Below are 23,815 nucleotides of genomic sequence, written 5' to 3'. Positions count from 1 at the left end.
TGTTGAAAGAGGGTGCGCGATTGCATGAAAAACGGTAGAGTATTTGTCGACGTGCATCTTAAAACTTTTCAATTTTCAAGGATGCGCAATTCCGCCGCAATTCGCGGTTACGTGAAAAACCTGATATTATTTCCGCGTTAGGTTCAGCATGCCGCGTTTAATTAATTCGTTAAAGTCCGTGGGAAAATATGCTCTCTGACATTACTGCCGGCGCTTTTGCATAATACGGATATTTTCCGCTCATCAGTTCTAATTGCAGCCTAATTCGTCGATAAAATTACCTTACATGTAGTAATATTTTTGTGATACTATTATGATATTATTATATAATATTTTATTAATCTATTATTTTCCTTTTAAGATACACTTCCATATCCTGTAACATTATCATTTCCTATCATGTTTTTATTTTATTTTGTTGTAAATTATTTGATCCGTGAGTAAGATATTATTTTTAAAACATATATGTTTAATGTTCAAATGTTTTTATCTCGTTTGATTCAGGAATGTATTGTAAACTTTTCCGATAGAATAAAGAAAAGATGCACCCTATAACGATACAGGGTTGACTTTCGTGGTAGAACGCGAGACCGCCGCGCTAGTGTAAGGAGGATGGAGGGGAGTGCGTTAGATGAACGAAAGGGATGAAACTCGGAATGTGGGGGGAGACATGGATGGAAGAGGGATGGAAGATCCTGGAAGGGAGAGAGGTAGAATCGTATGTAGCTAGTGGCAGTCGATGGAAGGTGAAAGGGAAGGACGAAAAGTGCGAAGGAAGGGATGCAAGAATATCTAAATTGAAAAAAGATGTACGAAAAAGCGGACAAAGATGAAATGAAGCGAAAGATGGAAGCATGGAATCAGATCATGCAGGTCAGCGATCAGAATGAAAGTCGAAAGATCGAGTCAAGAGATCAAGTCGAAATCGTGCAATGGAAATCAATCAGATCAGCGTCAGAAAGTCGATCAAAGGAAGACAGAGATGGAAAAGAGATGCAGATCGAGAAAGGCGAAGATGAAGATAGTAATGGAGGAAGAGATCGATGTGAAGTAGTACGGGAGAGGAAGAGCGATGACATAACAATAAAAAATAAATTTTTGGAAACTATCATAGGACATACAAGTGAATTCGAAAACGGACGATGTACATGTGTTAAAAGGAAAGTGAAAAAGAAGCTGAAACAAAAGACCGAAAGGGTTCTCCAAAATTACTATGGCACGCGTACGCGCGATTGCGAAAGGAAAGAGCGCGCGAGCAGCGGCGCGCAGAGAGGGGAGGGCTGTTCGCGGCGGGGGTGGAAGAGCGTTACACAGAGAGACGGGAAGCTAGAGAGAGACGATTGGGGCAAGAACGAGACCGAACGAGAGAGCGAGGAAGAGGGAGTACCAGGAGGCCGAGGCTGCGGCGTAGCCTCAGTGTCGGCGCAGTGGCCGGGCCATCGTGTCCTGCCTGTGCCCGGGTGCTCTGTGCTCTCCTCTCCCCGTTTCTTGATCCTGTCGACAGTCATACGAACTCTGCACGATATAACGTCGTCGTTGTCATCGTCGCCGTCATCATCTAACGTTACATCTCTTCCGATCACGAGGCCCTCTCTTCTCATCCGTAGTTTCCATCGTGTCCTGTCGGGCATCTCTTTCTTTTTTTTTTCCATCCCTCTTTCTTTCTCTATTATCTCTATCTCTCTCTTTCTTCCCCTTTCTCGGTCTTCTCTTCTCATCGAGTCGAGGATCGAACGAATCGCGGACGAACGGCGTCCGCGTATCCGATGAGAGCCGGCGCGTCGCGACGTGGTGCGACATCCGGTACTGTCGCCTTCTCGAAAGACGCGACTTGACTTCCTGGCGCGGGAGAGTGCTAGTAGAATTGTCATTCGCGTTACGAACGGTGCGCGGGGTGCGCGGCTACAAAGGAGTATCGCATAAGGTGTAACACTACGGAGGTGATAGTGGAACGATACAAGTTACTCGGAATTAGTAACGAACGGAGGACATCCTTCACCGGGCAACAGCGGCCAGGAGGATCGAGGTGAAGAGGTGGGAGCCATGCCGCCCGGGCGAGCTTCCCTCGAGGCAGCCAGCAGGATCGTTCAGCTACCGTTTCCCTATCTTTCGAGGCTGCCTGCTCGTGTTCGCTTTTGTTGAGGTAAGAAGCCCAGTAAGACCTTGCAAGATCCTTGGACTTTGACGGGATGGAAATACACTTATCGAGGATTGACGCGAAGTCAAAATCGCAACGGTGGTTCTCTTTGAGAGCTTGAGAATAAACACAAAACTGCTTCAATGGAATAACTATTCGCAAGCAAGTATTGGTCTGCATAGATGTAGAGGATTCGATGAATATTGTGAATGATTTAGAATGTCATCTGATAAATCGAAAGTAGTTTAAAGATTTCTTACATTTTTTTATAAACATTTATGTTATCTTCTCGAAGAAATCTGTCCCGATAATAAATTTGTCAACAAGATGAAAATTCTTTATAAATATAAAAAAAAACTTTCAGTTGTGAATAAAAGCAATTTCTATTTATTCTCCGACAACGTAAATATTTATAGTATAAATTGATATTTCTATTATCGAATAATGAAAATTGGCGGTTAATTACAGATAATACTTAAAGAAATCTTCTTCTTTATTAAAAAAAAAAAAAAAAAATATAAATAAATATGAATTCTTTTACTAAAGTGCATTTATGCAATCTTAATGTTTAGCAGTTATTTTATAAATCTGTAAATCTATTTCATAATTAATGAACTTTGTTGATCTTTAGTTATGATTATTCGTGAGAGAATTCAAGCAGCAGATTCCGCGCGGCTGCTGATTAGAAGATGCTCTCTTTGCTGTAAGAAAAGTCAAGAGGATTACTCTTTAAAACTTAGTCCCAATATCGCTTCTCAGAAATCATTTGATGAATTACATTTTCCCAAGATGTTTCTATCCGATTACATAAAATGATCGTAAAATCGATAGACTTGCTAATTTTTTTCCTTCGAGTTTTTTATAATCTTAAAAAATCTATAAAAATCTAATTTTTAATTTTACGTTTCTGTTGCTGATTGTTTACAATCTTCTGGAAAAAATATTCCATGGCTTAATATTGGAATCGCTTCTACTTGTATGAAATTACATAATTTTCGATGATCTCGTTAGTCTTTAATTTCGTAGAAATTCAAACTCTTCGCAAAAGTTAAAATAAATTTATTGTATTGTGTGAAAAAATGCGATATTTTTATACTTTAATATACAGTAACACTAGTTTCCTTTTTCTTCGATAAACGAACAAATTTTTTAAATAATCGAAAATCTAATCCTTTTTAGTTTTCGATATAATTGATAGAAGAAATATAATATCAAGAAATTATTTGTGTGTTCAAAAGATAAAGATTTTTAAAGATTCTATTTTTTATTTTAATTTTTTTTTTTAAGTTAATTTACGTTACTTGAAAAGATTCTCAACATTCTATTCTCTAAGGAAATTATCTATGGGAAAAAAAAAAGAATTCACTTTTTAATTCTCTCGAAAGAGACCGATGTGTATGAACCTAGGCTATATGATTCTGGAGAAAATAAAAATTTCCATAAAATAATTATTTGCTTCTACAATATTTTCATCGTGTTTGCTTGTATACTATCTTGTATTTCATTTAGGTACCTCAAAAAGTAAAAGAGTATAAGATAGTTTAAAATAGTTAAAAAATAGCTTGATTATAAAATATTTCAATTTTATAATAACTTCTGAAAAAAACTGTTCAGGTTTATAACTCTCTTTATTTCGTTTTTGCATTTTCCGAAGTTCATACACAAATATTTTTAAAATATGTCGAAAGAGCAATCTGGCCATTATTTAAAATATGCTATGTTAAAATAATATTCCAAAGACGGTTATCCATTTATATATTCACACACATTATATCCATTTATCTTTTATACATCTTTTCGCTTTTATTGTATCTTACAGGATTTGAAATGAGAAAATTTTAATTATTAATTTGGAATAAGGGAGGATAAAGTTGAAAAATGTTGTATAATTTCGAACTTTATGCAGCGCTGACATGCAGCTTATGCATCTCGACGTGGTGCTTTTGCAGCAACGAGCGCCGCATTAATTACGGGAAATCCAAGCATGAATCACGATGTACACAATGCGCGCGAACATGAACGTCAACCATCCTGTTATTACCGTATGCTCTAGGAATTTTGGCTGGTACACCACGGTCTCGATATCGATGAATTTTTGTCAATAGGATATACGCGTGTTTCGGATTGAAAAAAAAAAAACGTGTTTTTTTTATTACGAGTGTGCTCGTACAATCATATACCTTCGGAAACGTGAAAAATGTGACCATGTAAATTAGAATTTTTACAAACACCTAACACATTTTAGGAAGTAAAATAAATATTTCTAAAATACACTTTTTCCCTCTATACATTTTGATCCCGCTATATCGAGGATTTATCTCGCCATTGCAAAGAAATGTTTTAAAAGAAATATATGATGAGAAAAATCTTTTTCTTTCTTGTATACATAGCATACATAAGATAAATAATTAGAATATATATAATAAAAAAGAGTTAATTTTATTTTTGATATAAAATAGTTTTAAAATATATTAAAATATAATAAAATATATTAAAATATACTAAAATATTAAAATAGTTTTTCCTATTTCGTACATTATTTTTTTTTGTCTTTCTGTTATATGTTCTAAGATTTTTCACTTTGATAGGATAAATTTTACAGATTTACGAGTATATATATATATAAATGTCATATTTATCAAGATAAATAAATATTTAAGACTGTTCTTAAGATAGAAAAGATCTGATAGTTTCATTGTAACATGTGACTCCCTCTCTCATTGCAAGAGATTGCATTGATAGGCATGTTTTGATCTTTTCGTATCCATTTAAAACAATGCAAGATAGAATGATAAAACGTAAAACGTCATCAGTTGTTTGTATTAAAAACAAAAGATAAAATTGCGAAGATCGTTATCACAAGAGATATATTGTCAATTTGATATTAATCTTTTTTTTATATATATCTCTCTCTCTTTTGATTGTGTTCACATTATAGATATGCGTATGTATTTAATTAAATTATTTGATTCTCTTTAAATTATAACAGCCTTATGTTGGAAATTCGCACTTAATCGAATGACACGAGTTTTCAACTTCAGTAACCGCATGTGGTTGACAAAGTTACTTTCGTATCGGACATCGAATCGGAATGTCAGATTCCGACACTGCCGAGCCATAATTTCTCTCGGCGGCACACTAATTTCCTTCAACAAAATCGTTTTCACGTATCTAACAGTAAAGTACGGCTAGTCATTTCCGACCTACACATGTATTAATTTCCCTTCATAAGAAAATTTCCTTTAAATTTTGCCTAAAGAATAACGTGAAAATAAATTGGTTCTATTATTTTTATCCCGGAATTATCTAGCATTTGTCATAAAAAATGTATTTCTGAAACAAAATAAATAAAAAAATAATTGCTAGAACGATTACATCGCTCATATTATATGTTACAAAAATATCTCAGTATGTACTAGGAAGGTTAATTTTGCATATGTTTTCGAGCAAGCAACAATTTGGAGCGCTCAATCTAACGATAAATAGAAATATCAGGAATATCAAGAAGGAGAAATATTTAATTTCAATTTCGTAAGTCAATATATTCGATTTGACTGAATTGACCGCTATTTTTTATCGCGAAGTGGGCCAATGGGTCAAATTAAAATTTGAGAATAAATGCACGCGAATGCGCCAAGAGATATAAATTCTGATCCTACCACTATATATCGAACGAGAGTTTTTTTTTTTTTACTACTAACTTTAAATTCTTCGTGGAATACGGAATTCCTATGGTGAAATTGTAGTGAATTAGAACACCTCTCTCTCTCTCTCTCTCTCTCTCTCTCTCTCTCTCCTCCCTTCTATGCAGGAATACCTAACAAAGCACGCATACTTGCCACGAAAAAATTGCAAACGATAATAACTTGCTATCATGGAATCGTGATCCGGTAAAAAATGTATGATTAATCCAATCAAATTTGTTCACTTTTTAATTAAGAATCGATAAAGATAAAATAAAATTTTTAATAGTATGATCGATAAAGATAAAATCGATGAAGATAAAAATTTTAATATGATCATAACAAGATTGATTATAAATTGTATGTATCAAGAATTTTATCGTAAGTGTAAATTTAATATGTTTAGAAATATTATTTTTATATATTTTTTTTTTTTTACTTGATGTAATCACGTGCAAATTTTAATTTTTATTCTTGCATTTTTAAATATAATTTTAGCATGGGAGTGATGTATTCTAGTCTCTCATCTATGTTTTTAAATTTTATTATTATTATTAATATTATTATTATTATTAATATTATTATTGTTATAATATTATTATCAGTGCGGTTTCGTATATTCGATATCGGATGAAGCCGGGATTTCAGCAATAGGGTTATTGATAACTGACGAAACGGATATTTCCGGATCTTCGAGCAGGAGCGATATAGACATAAGTAAGAGATGAGAAAATATCGAATCAGATGGCCGAACAAAACGTTACTTTTTGAAAATCACTAACGATCATTCATGTCTTATTAATCTACGGAGCATAAATTATCGTTTAATTATCGATAATTTGCTGCAAATTGCCGTGACATATCATGCATATTGATGAGATTTTCTCATTGAAATACTTAAAATATACTAATGATGATTATTATCGTTTGTTATATTTTTTCATGACCGAAAGCCAGATATTTGAAACAATTCTTTTTTAATTAACGATAAAGTATTTAAAGATGTCTAAAAACTGTCGTTTATCACAATATTGGCAAAATCTGGTCTTATTTTTCTAGTAGATAAGAGATAATTAGTCTCATTTATCTAGATTATTCTAGATTATTATTTTACGAGTTCCAATGAGTTTCACGCTGCATCTTATATCGATATTTTTTTTCGTAATGATCTCATTTCATATTATATTACGTTATAATTTAACTGTCAAAGCATATCGCGACGCAATAAATCTTGAGGTGCAATGACGCGTAATAAATCACGTTCGAGAAATCCACGGTGTGTGTATTAAAAGAAATTAATCTTGATTCTGTTGATGTTAAAATGTAAAATTGATAGAATTGCGCTGCGATCGTCAGTATCTGAAATGCAATGCAGCATTTTGTCGCAATATCTTTATGCAATGATGCATCTCGTACATGACATGATGGGAAAACTCTGTTCATTAGTTTTTGATTCAAATGCGATTCGTTCGTGCATACGTGATGAATTTTGTAAAATGATAATTGAAATTATTTCTAATTTGTAAGCGGTGAAATCATTGGACGCAATTTTGGACAAAACTTTGTGAAATAATTGAGCTCTTGTCTCGCTTTTCTCATTAATGATCAAATAAGTGTTTTTTGAACACGATTGATTAACTAATCGCGTTAATCTGCGTGCTTGTCAATCCGCAAATGAATAAAGCACCATTTGGTAACATCTCGAGATATATATATATGTACATATACAGTGTCCTTCTCTTATAATTAAAGTAAATAAACACTAAAGGGCCATGTGCGAGTGCGTATACATGAAATATCAAGTTCATTTAAATAAAGCTTTCGCTCGCAAGATACAAGTATTTGCACTTTCCGCGAAATGAAAATGATAAATTATTGTCGTTTTATTAGCGTTGCTTTTTTGACGATATTGAATAAATAGCTGAAAGTAAGTTAGGAAATGGATAAGCGTACGCAATATTTTGCATTTTCCTCAAATTTATCGCGCTAATAAGAAAATAATTCCTAGCTAGATTTTATTTTTTATTTTGTCAATATTTATTCTGTTACTATTGGCGAATAAATTTATGTTTAATGTGTCAATTTGATCTGTAAAATTGAATGATTGTGTCAAATAATGTGACATATTTATATATATGATGTAATTATTCACAAATAAATGTATTTAATTTCTCTCGTATTCGCGTTATATTTATCCCAATTTATTATAGATTTATTGTTTATTAATTTAATGTAATGCTAATCAGAGTAATTTTATACTAAATAGACAAATTAATTACAGTTTGCATTTGAGTATCCTTTTGCATGATTTGTCTGCAAAATAAACAAATGTATTCGATGAGATAGATTAAAAGTTTTCGTAAGAAATTCAAGAAGATAAGTGAAAATTCGAATTGCAATCTCGTATTTCTGCGAGATTTCTGAAAACTTTGAAATCCAGATTCAAGCACATCTCCTCCAGCTGCTTTCAATTTTACAAAAAAAAAAAGAGAGCAACGGCCAACAAAGCGTGCCATCTCAATGTTGCGAAGGGATGGTTTTGTTTACGGCAAACTCTCGCGTTGCTTGTAGGATATTCAGGCGGTAAATGAATTCTGCCGACGACACGACGGTTTCATCGTTTATATATGAGATCGAACAAGGAATTTATATCCTATCGCTTGCACGTAGTTTCAGTATGTTACTGAACACGAGTTGTTGCGACCGTTTGACGATTTATCATTTGATTTATCATCTTTATTGCAACGAGAAATATATTTATGTGAATCACAATCCCTTTTCCTAAATTATTGCTACAGAAGAATAAAGTAAGTGCGTGTCTTGTTATAGCGAGGAATGTTGCGTTGAATGCGTTGAAAGATAAAGCACCGATTATGCGTACAATCGCGGGTGCATGTATATATGTGTGTATACACGCACGATTGTATCCTTGACAAAAAATTCGAGTTTACCACCGTCTATCCTCGAGCGAAATCGCTCCTCACCGATACTGATCTTTGTTGACACGCTCGCGAGGCGATGATGCGCTTCAATGCCGGAAATCATTTTCTCTGCGGAATAGCGGCAATCTAGAAAGCAACCGCCCGTCCCGATCGATCCACCCGACTGTTTCATCCGAGTCGCGAAAAGGATTCGGGATGTCCATTCCACATCCTCTGACAATCGCTTTTTTGCATCGTTACACGTGCCAGTTTTCTTCTATACGCATATGTATATGTTGTTATTTTGACAAAATCGTCAGTATCACAGTAAAACACATTAATATACCAAGACTTGTATACATATAAGCAGTTAGTTTACTATAATATTTTTAGCGTTTAAAGACGCAATAATGATATTTCTTCGCCATACTTGGCCATTTTAAATTCAAATGATAAGATTTCGATGTTGGCAATTCATATGTTTAAATAATTGTTTGATATCTACCAACTTATGCGTGATTAATTTTGTGGTATTAATTAAGAAAATTAAATGGACAAGTTTTATCGTTGCGTTTTAAACGAGTCTTATCTCGTTACCTATCTCGGCGACACATAGCCGCAAATTGACCAGAGCAATCACAAATCCTATTACACTCCCCTACTTACGCTTCCATTGTTGCCTACTTATTTCATTTAATATCTTCTGAATAAAATGCTTGAATATTCATTTACTAATAAGATAAATAAGATAAATAAAATCAAGCAATTTACATAAAAACAAATAATATATCATACAATTCTTATTGTTGTATTCGTTATCATTGTAAATTTATATTTTTATAAATTGCAAGTTTATCAGATTATGCTAGTGTGTCAAGAAAAAATTAATTCTCTCTAGTTTTTCTTTTTTTATATTATTTATCTTATATATGCGTGCAAAACATTATATACATATATACTATATATGAAAATAAAAAATAATTTGACTCACCGGTACGATGCGCATCAGTAGAGTTGTAGGATATTATGTCGATCTCTCGGTCGATCTGTAAAATATAAATATATAAACATTATATATGTAAACCAGTGGCAAAAGTAATAATTATTTCTAAAAATAATTAATCTACGAAATAAAATTTTTTATTTGGTTTTTTAACAAACCTTTAAAACCTTAAAAACATTGCAGAATTAAATTTTTATAAAATATTATAAATAAAAATCTAAAACTTTTTATACAAATAATATAAATTATAAATTTTCCACGCAATATTGAAATATATTTTTTATGTATTTATATAAAAATAATTAATATTTTAAAATTATTGTTGAGAAAATAATCTTAAATTTTATGTATGTACATATATTATAATAATTACAATAATTTTAAATGAACCATCATAATTAATTAATTGTTTGTTCGTAGTATTGCAAACTATACGATACTATACTATGGCGATGGAGATAAATAAACAATAAATAAATTAATTGTTTGTTTATCTCCAACGCAGGATAAACAAACAATTAATTAATTATTAATAAAACATGAGTAAAAAAAAAATTAGAAATATAAGAAGCTTACTCCATGGTTTAAGTTAAGTTAGGTTAGATTAGGTTGCTCCTCCGTTGCTCAATATACCTTTCCGTCACCTTCCCTCTTATGCTCCTTCGTAATATTCGCAGTCATAATTCATAATTCGCGAAAACCCGGTTTATGATCGCGCATGCATCAATAACGAAATATAGACGATCGCGCAACGCTTTGTACGGCATTCCCGATGCTAATTAAACGCGACGCGCGCTTTATTCGCAATGAAATAGAACGACGGTAAAGTTACATATGCATGAAACTACAACCTGTTCAGCATTTGAAAATCACGCGGCCAACTTCTCACCTATCTCGGCCACGCTAATATCTGTCGCTAACGCGCGAATAATACACGCTCGTATTTTAGACAACTTTACTTCGCGTTATAAGTGAATAAATATATAAGTTGAAAAAAAAAAGTATTAATGATATAAATATTTGCGGATCGTAAAATTATTATACAAAATATAATTAGATTCACTCATCGTTCGCACGATATAAGCTTCGAATAAATCTCGCAAATTACGCGCTTTGATAAAGTACTACGATGTATTTTAACAGCGAATTTACGCGATACGTAGTTGGAAATTATGGGATTAATAACGACTGTAATTAAACGACTTAATAATTAAGCGCGTTGCAATGTCGCTCGACTCGGGGTCGATTAATACTGTCGCGATGTTCCGTTAATGACTCGACGAATACGAAAATGATATCAGTTATTAAGAGCGAGTTGATAGTTTATAGTTGGTACAATTAACACGCGTTAGAAAATCATTAATAAATAGCCGACATATATTATATCACATCTTTTGAAATTGTCGCTGCGATACCATCACGTGTCATTTATTGCAAAAGTTAATCAATGACGTAAACTAATAATAGCTAATTGTTCGTCACTGGAAATAATCGCGCGCGGAAATACAACTTTTGGCGTTTCTCTCGAAAAGAATGTGACGATATTCAGAGAAGTTAAGCTAAGTTGTTGCTACGAGCGTCGAACAGTATCATATTTCGTTGTCGTTCTAATTCGTGAAATATTTAATGTATTACGTACAATAAGTGCGGAATATTTTGTGAATTTGATAAAACGTATAATTAATATATACGGAGAGTGTCTCGTATCGATACCTTCCCGCTCGAGTGTCACGTCAATGCCAAGGCCGTAGGCCGTGGAATGTAAACAACAGCGATACTAAACCGGCTAGCCGCATTCCAGCGCCGTGACGTTAGCTAGTTTTTGTTGTCACCACGAAATACTTTTGTAACACTAGGGCTAGGGCTACGTCGCACTTGCGATCGCAACGCTCGTAAGGTTTTTTTTTCATCCTCGTTATTATTCGTCGTTATCCAAAGACAGATAATGTTCGCGAGTAATGCGATTACCAATGGAACGTAGCCTAGAAAAGAAACGCGGAATATTCTCGATTATTAATGCGACTCGTGCAATATCGTATTATACTCGAATAAAATTGATATCATTTTCGTACTTTTCCGATCGTTTCCATTAATATGAAACAGACAGACTTTGTGATATCGAAAACGCGGATATTTCGCAGAATTCTCTTCAATCGTAAGTCCACCGTGCAACTCTAATTATATTTTCGAATATTCAATCTATAGATATTTATCATTAATATTATAAACTTGTATTTATTCATCTATAAAGCGAGATAAAATAGAATTACCACAAGATGCGAACGTACACTCGTGGTGCCACGAATGCTTTCATGCTCAAAGATAAAAGCTACCTACATACACTTCCGGGTCGGTTATTACGTCGCATCTAGACATTCGCGCATCATCATAAATGTAGCGACGGAAGTAGCTATCTTCAAGCGTGAAGCATATGTGATATTTCCATCGATAATATTGGTAGCATTGCCACGGAGAGTGACGCGTGAATTGCCCGCGTAATTTCCCGAACAAACGTCGAGCGTGGAATAATCGCGTACAATAATTAACGCATTCTTAATATAAGATATACGTCGTGTACGATTAACGTCGGTAATGTTGCGTGAGTTATTATTTTACCAACTATTGTTCGTGCGATCGTAAATAATCGGGTTTTCGTGTACGAGTGTAAATTTCACGAAGAAGCAACGACGAATGAACTAAGAGAGAGGAAGGCACAGAGAGACGATGACAGAGCAACCCCGGGGGTAAGCAATTTATAATTCCTTTAATTTATTTTTCTCATTTGTCAAATTAATCGTCCGTTTATTTCCGTAATAGTGGTTCATTTTTCATTATTGTGTAATATAATGCATACGTAAAATATGTTAAATTTTATTCTCAAAACTATTCAAAATATTCATAATGTTTTTATACAGATGCATATGTAAAATATATTTCAAAAGAGATATTGTATGAAAGTTTTGTATATATAATTTACAATGAGATTATATTTTTCTATATTAGAATTAAATTTTTATTTTTCATAACTTTAATAAAAGTCTATATGAAAAAAAAATGTTTTTCTCTCGTAAATTATGCAATATATTTTACTGAATATTTATATTTTTGCAATCAACGTGTTGTGTATCACAATTCCACCGTGATGAGTATTAAATCATTTATTATTTATAATTTGAAGGTAAATTTTTACAAAAATTTCACAAAAATTATATTATATAAAAATTTAATTTCTTCTTCTCACACATAATAAATGAAAAATTTTTTAAAATAAGAAAATAAAAAATTGATAGAGTCTTTCATTAATTTCGCATTAGAAAGAAAAAACATAAAACATTACATGTCATAAATAAATACATTTCAATATTCTTCATTTTTATTAAAAATTATATAATATATGAATATATATAATATTATTTTTTATGTTATAAAATTTTAATATTCTTAATTTCGTTATATTTATAAAAAGAAATTTTAATTTGAAATATGTTATCCATATGTATCATATACATACTCGTCTATCACGTTGAAATATACAATCTCGATTATATTATTTATATATATATATATATATATATATATATATATATATATATATATATATATGATATTTTATACAAATATACAATACAATACAAATTTCAATATTTCAATTTTCTATAACGTTCGAATTTCATTATCTTCTCTCCAGTAATATATAAAATTATATAATTTATAACATTATAAAATTTTAATATTCCTAATTTCTTTATATTTGTAAAAAGAAATTGTAATTTAATAATATTATTCATCACTATCTTTACGATATCACATATATGTGGCACTAAAATACGATCTCGATAATATTATTTCTTTATATTTTATTAGTCACAATTTTAATACTTCAATTTTCTCCACCAGATACATAACGCTCGAATATTATTTCAATTATCTTCTCTCCAGCGTGCATAATTTGTTTTATCGAAAAAGAAACACACACGTGTTAGCATCTCGTTGTATAATAAGGTTCGTTTTCCTATTCGCGTACAGTTATTAAAATAATGTCAGCCACTGCATTTATTGTCACGTAAGCTTGTCTGAATAATGAGGTCGAAGGAACAAGTCCAAGGAATATTATTCCGTATTAATCGCGAGTAATTAACATTCATTACACGAATTAGCAGTTAGGTATTGCCGCGTATTCGCGGACAGGCCGACAGACCTACAGACTGCATCCGACAATGCTTCCGAATAATTAGTAGTCCGGTCGTTTGAACGGCGTTGCGGTATAACAAGAGAGCAGGAGAAACGACGGTGGGTAGGACGACGTGATAGAAACGGGTATTCGGGACTTGTATACGTATCGCTAATTTAATATTTCTTATTATTCCTTACTCCTAAAGGCTAAATTCCTTATTTCGAGGCGCTTTCATCATCGTTCATTCGAAAATATTTCATTCCGAGTTTGACCTTTGGGATTTTTCCTGAATTGTCCTATATGAATATGTAACATGCCATCCATATGTATACATACATATGTACCGGGAATTAGTTAGTAAAGTCAGCTGGCACGAACGCAGCGGTATCGATCGTATGCGTGATACTCGCTGCGTTGCAATATTGTGGTGGATTATAAACCTGATTGTATCGAGTTGAATGTTTTCGCGAGAGAAATATCAAATTAAGATTCTATGTCATTAAAAACAAACAAGAAAGTATAAAAAGTTAAAAGCTAGAGATGTACAGATAAAAAATTCTCTCCTGCGTAAAAAATTGTCCTAACATAAAATTAATCTATTCTATAGTATTTTAATTAATATAAAATTAACCAAATACTACAGAAATATAAAAAGAGCGCCTCGTTCAAAACATATAAAGTTATTTTGCTATCTGTATGATGCAATCTCATAATGCATTATCTTTTCAAAATCGTACAAAACAAATTGTTCCGAAGAAAGCGAATTCAATTGAGCTGATTTTCCAAGATATTGAGAGAAAATATATTCATGCACGTCAATTCCCGATGCAAAGTTACGATGAATCCTAAAGTGAATTCTTCGACAGTTTCCGGAAGCTGTATTAGCATATAGCTCGGCCTCTTACGAAATTGATTGGGATAGTAATAGCGCGATAGTTAAAAACACCATTTCAGCATCAGAAATAGGGCGCGGTAAAAAGAGGCCTCCCCTATATACGTTCATCCTCTTCAAGGGCCTCTCGATGTATACTAAAGCAAAGAACTTTTACGAAGGAGAGAATTTCACGTGGTCGAAAAAGTACAGTGGCTTACAATGCGGTGTAAAAGAGAGACATTAATATTTCCATCATTTTTTCCATCATTCTATTAGGGCGCGTTATTCTTTTATTATTTAATCGAAATTATTAGGTAAAAATTTGTAACATCCCGGAAAATAACATTCCGCTGTATGTGTATTTACTAGAAATCAATATTTCGAGATGAAAACGCGATTTTCTGAAGCGAGATGCGAGATTCAGTTCAATATTAAATATGAAAATATTATCACGTGATTTTTTAATGATTAAATGTCTACTGGATTTTTCTCTCTTTAAAGAGAAAATTGTACATAAGTGCTTTTACTCATTTATCGTTTAATTTACATTTACAAATCATTTTTTAGATTACATGTAAAATTGAGATCGAAGCATTTCACGAGGCATCTTTATGACGCATAAAACAGCTGATTCTCTGAGATGCTAAATAAACAGAAATTTAAACTATCGACAGTTACAGTACTGTTAATTTCAATTGTTAAAAATTTAATCTTTTCAGAGCAAACAATTCCAACATTTTATATCATTATTTATATACAATGTGATTTTTTTTAAATATAGTTCATTCATTGTTAGTTCTTTGTTATGGAAAATAGGATTGCATTTTCGACGAGAAATTACATTTGTACATTGAAATGCCGCATGAAAACTCGAAATCCGAACATCGAAATGAACGGGATGCTCGAGGGAATTAACGCTAAATATTTCTCGCAGGGAAGATTACTCATTATGACAATATTCCTATGCTGAAATCTACGTTTATTTTGGCGCAAAAATATTTGCAATTTTCTATGCAGACACATCGATGAAATCGATATGACAAGCGCGAGCACCTGTGGCATTCGCCGATATCGTCCGAACACAAAACGAACTCATTAAACTTGCGCAAAGTATTCTTTCATCTTTAACTAGGTTTGATTCACTCAGAAAGAATTGTTAAAATTCCAATAATATATTATATTATTTCATTTCTTAAAATTATATCGTTTTATATGATCACCAAAAGGCATAAATTCCATGATTATCTATTATAGCTCGACTATTCTTTCTAGTACGTGCACGCATACATTTAAGAATACATTTTAAAACTTATTCGTACGTTTCTCATTCGAATATGTGCGGACATGGCATATGATATATGCAGCCGTTCCCTTTTCTTCTTTCTTCTTTTTCACATTAACACTCAGCTTGGGTACCAATGTGCAGACGGAATTGCAATTCTATCTTCAAATTTCGTATTAACTGAAAGTTATGGAGATTAAGCGATCCTGCAATCATCGAATATTTTTATTACATTTATAGAGCAAGAAATAAAAAAAAAGTTTTTTGTTATAGACAATTACAATTATATTACAGCTTTATCGCGAGTTTAGATCGTAGAATTAATAATTTATGGCGTCCTAATAAAACAATAATAACTGACAGTTGATTTACTAATACCTATAATAAAGGGCTGTATGAGAAAACTAATAGGCTTTTGATATCTCGCGCAGCGAGTAAACTACCGGCATCCTTACTCTTGCAGGCTTCAGTTGCGCTTGAGAAACTTTAGTTAGCAAAATACGCCGTCGGCTAAGCCATTAGCAGCACGTTAGAAACAATTAAGTTACTCTATTTGGCCGCCGAACTCCACTATCATGAGTTTATTTTGTCGGTTCCTCTCGTTCTTCGCCTCATCAATAACGACCTGATTAGAAAGTTCAAAGCAGTATGAATAACACGAGAAATCTTATTTCGAATAATTTTGCTTTTATCCAAGTTTCCAAGAGAATGTTTTATTTAATATATAAATAAATACGGAAATGCAATATTAAAATTTACAAAACTACTCCTCCTGCTTCATCGTTCGTCAAATACTTGATTTCATTCACCATTCCATTGTTCTCCTCCTCCTCCTCCTCCTCCATCTTCTTCTCTCTTCTTATCATTATTCATCTTGTTATCATTTTATGCAAAATCATTGCTCTTTATATATTTCTTAATTATATAACTATCGAACTTCCTGCAATAAAAATGCACAAAGTGGCTTTATTGGCGTTGTTTTGCTAAGTTTTGCATTCTCCGCGTTTTCGCGAGCATTTGCATAAATAACGACGCGAATATAAAGGCAAGTTTTCGGGCGCTGCGTACTTACGTTAATCTTTAACTGTGGATGCGATTAAAGTCTGGTTTAACTCTTTTCATGAAAATGATGACGGTTATAAACTTGATTCTTTACCGTGATATCGATGCTATTTCATAGATTTATAAAAATAAAATTATTTATTAATTAACAATGCGCTTTATATCGTTTATAGACAATGGATGTGGCTGCCTTCTTCTGGCTTGTCCATTTGCAAAATTTCGGCACAAATTTCGATTATATCTTTTGAAGAATTTAATTCTCTTTATATTCATAACAAATTGAAATTTTCTTATCATGAAAAAAAAAAAAAAAATGTCCGATGCACAGGCGTAGAGGAGCGTATCGACACGTACAAGTAAATCAATTGTTACGTTAGCCACTAATGCCGAAAGATACTCGATTCATACAAAAATCCATTAATCTCTCGCTTCAAGCACATTGTTACGTTTTTTAATTCAAATCTCGTAGCTGGACGTTGGGATTTTTTTTACACCGTAGATAACATCATTGATTTAAATGAAAATAGATATCAGAAATAAATTCAAATTTCAGTTCTCGCCGTTAAGAGATTTTCGTGTCCCAGAAGTATGTTTAGGTAGAAAATTACGAGCCGCAGAGAAGCAATATAGCCATAGAACATCGCGCTTGTGAATAATTAAACAGGATTCGTAAGAGTCGGACGCGGTGCAGCGGCGGTCGTCTGCTTTTGAAGGGTCCTTGTGCCGAGTTCACGCCACCAGATGCAAATGCACATTATTCAGTTACTTACACTTCCATTCTCCGAAGCTATGCGAATCCGTATCTATACGTTAATGCAGAAAGCTTGCCGCATTTCCAACGACCTACTCTTCCACCCACTCTGTTAATGCGCGACAACGTATGCGCGAGTCAGGACAGGCAATGTCAACTGAGAAATTCTGTTTAGTCGACTCTATGTGCATTCTCCAATTCGATTAGTCGTGTTTATCAGGAACGAAGTTGAACTAAAATCAGAAGAATCTTGCGTGATTGCGATGATTTTTTCTTATGCGCATCTGAAGAAAAGATTCTGTAAGCTAATTGTACGTTAAAAAGACACGGAGCAAATTTTGAAGAAATTATTATAGCAAAAAATGTATTGATAATTTTTGTTAATAAAAACGTCGATGGTACACATGTCGCTGCCATGGAAATCAATGTCGGGAAATTAATAAGCAGAGATTTTCTGTTCATCAGGAAACTCAATACTGATGATTATCAATTATTAATTATTTTGATGAAGTGTCAAGAGTGGAAGATGAGAATGAAGAGTGTCGAAAGAATGAAATAAATAGACTGAAAAGTATTACGGATAAGCGAGAGAAACTCGACACGAAAATAACTTTTCTCATTATTTTGCTTCAAATATAATGTTTCTAGATTGAGAAAATAATAATAGTAGTTGTAATTGTATATATATATATATATATATATATATATATATATATATATATATATATATAGGTTCTAATTTCTTCATTTTCCGCTCTGCGTTCTTATTACCAAGGAAAAAATACCAGCGCGAAATATATAGAAAGGCTTGTAAATAATTAAGAGGGAAAGAAAATTACGTCAGGAGGTTAAATCGTATTACAATACGATCTTGTATCGTGAGAAAAAAGATATTTACACGAATTTAATTTCGTTCTAATTTCTATGCATTTCAACTTGTATCTGCTTTGTACCTGCCTGGAAATGACAATTTTATTTGCCTGTGATCTATCTTTACGAGCTTCTGTCAATTTCTTAAACACAGACCAATCTAAAAAAAAAAAGGAACAGGTAAACTAAAGAAATATGAATATATTCCTCGATTTCAAATGGATATTTGGTTGAAATGAGAATTTTTTTCTATCTTAAATCTCTTGTAACTATTAAAATTTTATCATCTATCGTGGAAAAAATAATCGACATTAAAAGACAGTCAACTTTAGATCAATAATTTTCGCTCATAGATCTCTTTAGAACGATCCTTCTCCACTGCGGGCGTTTTTCATGATCGAAATGACATTATCGAAATAAATTGCATAATATAATTCATGTCCTTTATCAGAAAGAATAATACTGCTGATGGTGTGATGCGTAAGGAAAATGCCAATCAACAAAAACATTTAGCCAAATTTTTTTTTTTTTTGTCTATACTCGTAATATCCGTTTTATTAGCACTTGTCTCCTCTTTCGCCTAGCTTCGGTCGATCATGCTGAATTCGCTTTTTCAACAAACCACGAAAATCCGCAATAGCTGGAAAAAAAGTCTAACAAGATTGGCGAGTATCTGCAGAAAAAGTATCTGCTGATTGCATAGCTCTATTCAAAGGGGTCCTGAATTAAAACTACTTTGAAATTACGCAATCTCAGCTAAAATGTAAGAAAGAAAAATTAAAATCATTCGCGCCTTTAATTATTGTAAATAACAAATTTAAAAAAGGGAAGCAATATATATGTATATATATATATATATACATATACATGGAATGAGATGAATAAAAAGAATAAGTGCGCGCTCTTTATTAGCATTTATATACATAAACTATATATGAGAACTAAAATATGCGTGTGCTACGAGGAATTAACCCGACGAGATAAAATTTTTTCAGAAACAAAAAAAAGGTTAATTTGTTTCTGTGAGAATCATCAAAAAATTTAAATCGCGCTGCGATAATCGCAATTTTCCAAACAGGGTTAAAACGATGTTTTCAATTAACAACATTAACACGCGCAGGGCAGTCATATAATTATCGTTTTAAGACAATAAAGTCAACGGTTGCGTTGTCGCACGCGAGGGTATAGTTCTTAGAAATTTTTTTTTCAATTAAATGTACGTATAATGTAATTAGTATGTTATAACAAGGCATATTTTATGCAGTCACGTAATCAGAGCGATTATTTGCTCATGCTATGATTGTTTTATGTTGGCGATTGTTGGGATATTGAGTAATCAAAAATGAAAAATTTATCGCAAAGTTTAACAAATAATCGATAACAAATAATTGTTAATAATTACTAAGAAAGCTAAAATGAAAAGAAAAATTAGACAGTTATCTCTTTCAAAATTATGAAAATATTATAATTAAATTTTCGGCGTTGCTGATTGTGTAATATAAATTGATAAATTTTTAAGAAGTTTAATGGTGAATGCACGCTTCAAGTTTCAGTTTTAATGAAACTGCGCTCTTCAATTTTTGACCGTTAAATATAACAAAGCGCATTTATTCTTTATCCATTAGACTACGACACTTGAATTGTATGAGATTTGCATATCAGATTTTAAGTCCAAATGAAGTCGTTAGCAATCCGAACTAAAACTGTGAAAAAAATGCAGTTAGTCCCCGCAATATTAGGAAAATGGGTTAGTTACCTGAAGTGAAGAAGGAGAATATTCGGTATTTGAAACGAAGTCCGAAAAAGAACGAGAGAGGGGGATGGCTTTTAGCTCAGCTCAATGGGTGAAACTTCGTGAAGGAGCGCGCTTAAATTTCGAATTCACGCTTGGTTGAGGGGATGAGCGATTGAATATTCTACGCAGAAGAATGAAGAAGAGCAGGAAGAAGGAATGAATAGAGCGTTATAGGAGAAGGGAAGAGAAAGAGAGATCTCTGCTCATGATTGGCCTGGGTTCTCGTTCTACCTTCGTCATCTGCATGTTGAGATTGCCGTATTGATATCACCACTATTCTCTTGCAGTCGTTGTCTATATGTATGCGCGGGTAACTCTCGCAGATGTATGCAATGTAAAAAGAGAAAGACGATCAGTTAAGAAGAGTGGGATTAAATAACGATGTACTTCTCATTTAGCAATCTATTATAAAGATTTGCTTAATAAAATTATATTATCTCAAGAGAGAAATTGAAAAACAAATTTTTCATGAACCTCAACAGCATTAATTGATTAACTGGTGATTATAAGAAATATGCGTGTGCTTTATTTCTTTTTATAATCTTCCTGTGCGGTACAAATATAAGCTCATATAAAAATCTGATGAAAATGCTCCTATGAAAATTTTTGAAAGAAATACATGATAACTCTCGTCGTGACATGATCTGAATTATTTGAATAAAGAGTGATAAATAATTAAATTTTTTATAGCTTTCCTAATGAAAAAATGTAAGTTAATGAATTTGAAGTTTTTGTGAGATTAAACAATATAAAAAGAGAAAAAGAGAGATACGTTTATTTACGGCTAATCTTTTATCGTCGGTGAATTCCGCAAGTTGTTGAAACTTTTTCGAAAAACGGATTGGAAGGGATCGAAGAAAACATTGGTCTTAAGCAAGATTAGTAAACGATTTCGTTTAAGGAATTTTGAGATTGTATACAGCAGAGAGATAGAATGGTAATCAGAAGAAAAATCTTTTCTTTGAAAATAAAATATAAAACAGCTTTGTAAAATTGACAATTAAGTAGAATATTCAAGTAAATAATTAAATATGTCATGGAAAAGAGAAAGAAGAAGAAGAAGAGAAAAAAAGAAGAAGATGCGTGGCTGTCCTTTATATTGATCTTCTCAAGATGAGGTACGCACATCTCAACCAAAGGATAGATGTATCTTTCTTAGAATACAAAGAGAATAAGGAAGATAAATCCGATTTCAAAATGGCATTGCAAGAAGGCGAGAATTAGAACTGACGTCATGTGGCAAGGATGAAGTCGATCCTCGAGAAAATAGTCTCGAAATTAACTTGATATACGTCGGTCGGTTCTTGGTCTACATCATGAATGTACCGAAAGATATTGCAATGCGAGGACTTTTTATCTCTCTCTCTCTCTCTCTCTCTCTCTCTCGAGAGAGAGAGAGAGAGAGAGAGAGAGAGAGAGATTTTGTCTCCCCGTTTTTTTAAAATAAAATGGCACGCTTTTTCTCTTTTTTTAGTTTGACATATTCCAAGTTTTTATTTTTCTTTGCTTCCCCGAGTATAAGATGAGAAATCGAGGAGGATGTAGAAAAAGAGAATAGATATAAAGAACAAAGCGATAATAGAACGACGAAGAAGAGAGAATGGAAAATGAGACAAAAAATCTAGAGAGAATGTTTATTCAGTCGCGAGCTCGAAGCCACTCTCAGAGCTACATCCGAAAAGAAATAACAAACGAATGAGACCAACGTTCTTTTAATTACGTTGAAAAACTGTGTGCTATTCCTTTCCTAAAAGTAATTTTTGTTTTCCAAAATATCTGCTCAGAAATCATTTATTATGGAATTTGCACATTGTGATTTCTAAACAAAATTTAAATTGACACGGAATATATTGGAGAAAAATCATTTAGAAATCATTTTTTAATATTATAATGTAATTATCCTTCTTAATGATAAATTATTAATTCGCTTGAAATTTATAACTTTATAATATAACAGTGTGAAAACATACAAGTTTCCTTTGATATCAATAAATGACATTATTAAATATGATTAAATCAGTAATGATGGTGATACTAATGTGATAAGTGTGACAGATACAAAATTTGACATATAAGTTGAGATGTATTATTAAATATTTTGTAGTAAAACTGTGGGATTGTGACATAAATAAAATAATTAAGCAAACTAGATTAAATATTAAGGATTAATGTAATTAAACAAATATTTAAATTAAACTGTTTGCATGCATTAAATTTATGTAAAACTTTACAAATAATCTTTTTATACATTCGTGATATATAATCCCGCGAAAAATATCTATTAGAATTGTTCTTCACACAGTGCACGTGAAAACTACCTTAGGCTGGCTTTAAACTGATAAAGTTGGAAATATGAGCAAGAAATGTGTAACAGCAATGAATTCCTTGGAGCTGGAAATCCTTTTGACCGGTCAAGTTTCATAAAAAGTCAATGGTTCTTCAAGACGATGGTTATTCGGGTCGATCCGAGCGTACTCGACCGTGAGAAATTTCAATGCAGTTGCAACTGCAGTCGGTCAATGCTTCGCGATCTGCGCACCGTGGCTGACTTACAACGATCGTCTCTACTGTGTCACTCGCCAGAATGTTAGCGAATGTATGTTCAAGATGGATATAAATATTCAAAAATGTCCGAGTACACGGATGATTGAATCAGTGTTGAATTTGCTCATCGTTAGAGTTTTATAATGTTAAAATTAAATTTTAGGTTCTATTTTGGCGCAAGTAAATGCGCTTTATAAATTTGTAGTTCATAGAATCTACAGATGTGTTGATATTCCATAGTGCCCATCTAGAATTCATCGAATGTTGCGCTGAAAAGAGAGCAGTATTCGAGAGTATTTGCGTTCCTCCGTCACAGTATCTTTAAATATCAATGATATTGTATCGCGACTGCCAATGACGATGTTGCGATTATTTTTTACGCGCGCGTATTTTTATGCCATCCAATATAGTTTCACGAGCGAATGATCGAACTATTGAGCTTTCGTGGAAAACAGTCGATGATCGATAATGAAGAAACGATTGCATTTTCGAATGTGCGCATTCGCTTGTATAATTTGTGTGAGTTCGTGTGTATGCGAGATAAATTTTCCTCCAAACGAAATTGCCTTTTGTAATATCGGTGCAATATTTTTAGATGTCATGATAAATTTTTTCGCGTTTCACACACACACACACACACACACACACACACACATATATATATAATGTGCCGTGGAATAGAGGAGCTCCTCTCAAAATTTTCATCGCCATTTTCATGC

The 23,815-nt window shown here is 32.7% G+C and overlaps 1 protein-coding gene across 2 annotated transcripts in view; it reads left to right on the top strand.

Moving 5' to 3' along the window:
* Positions 1 to 1,418: 1,418 nt before the first annotated feature.
* LOC126852158 (dipeptidyl aminopeptidase-like protein 6) overlaps positions 1,419 to 23,815 on the top strand; it is a 48,369-nt gene continuing 25,972 nt past the window's right edge. For both annotated transcript variants that reach the window (XM_050596636.1, XM_050596635.1), the window contains exon 1: positions 1,419 to 2,143. The gene's annotated coding sequence lies outside the window, so the exon portion shown is untranslated. The remainder of the gene's footprint in view (positions 2,144 to 23,815) is intronic.

Source organism: Cataglyphis hispanica, chromosome 10, assembly GCF_021464435.1.
Source record: "Cataglyphis hispanica isolate Lineage 1 chromosome 10, ULB_Chis1_1.0, whole genome shotgun sequence".
Classification (NCBI taxonomy): domain Eukaryota; kingdom Metazoa; phylum Arthropoda; class Insecta; order Hymenoptera; family Formicidae; genus Cataglyphis; species Cataglyphis hispanica.
Note: the sequence above shows the minus strand (reverse complement) of the source record. Positions and strands in the feature narration are given on the sequence as shown.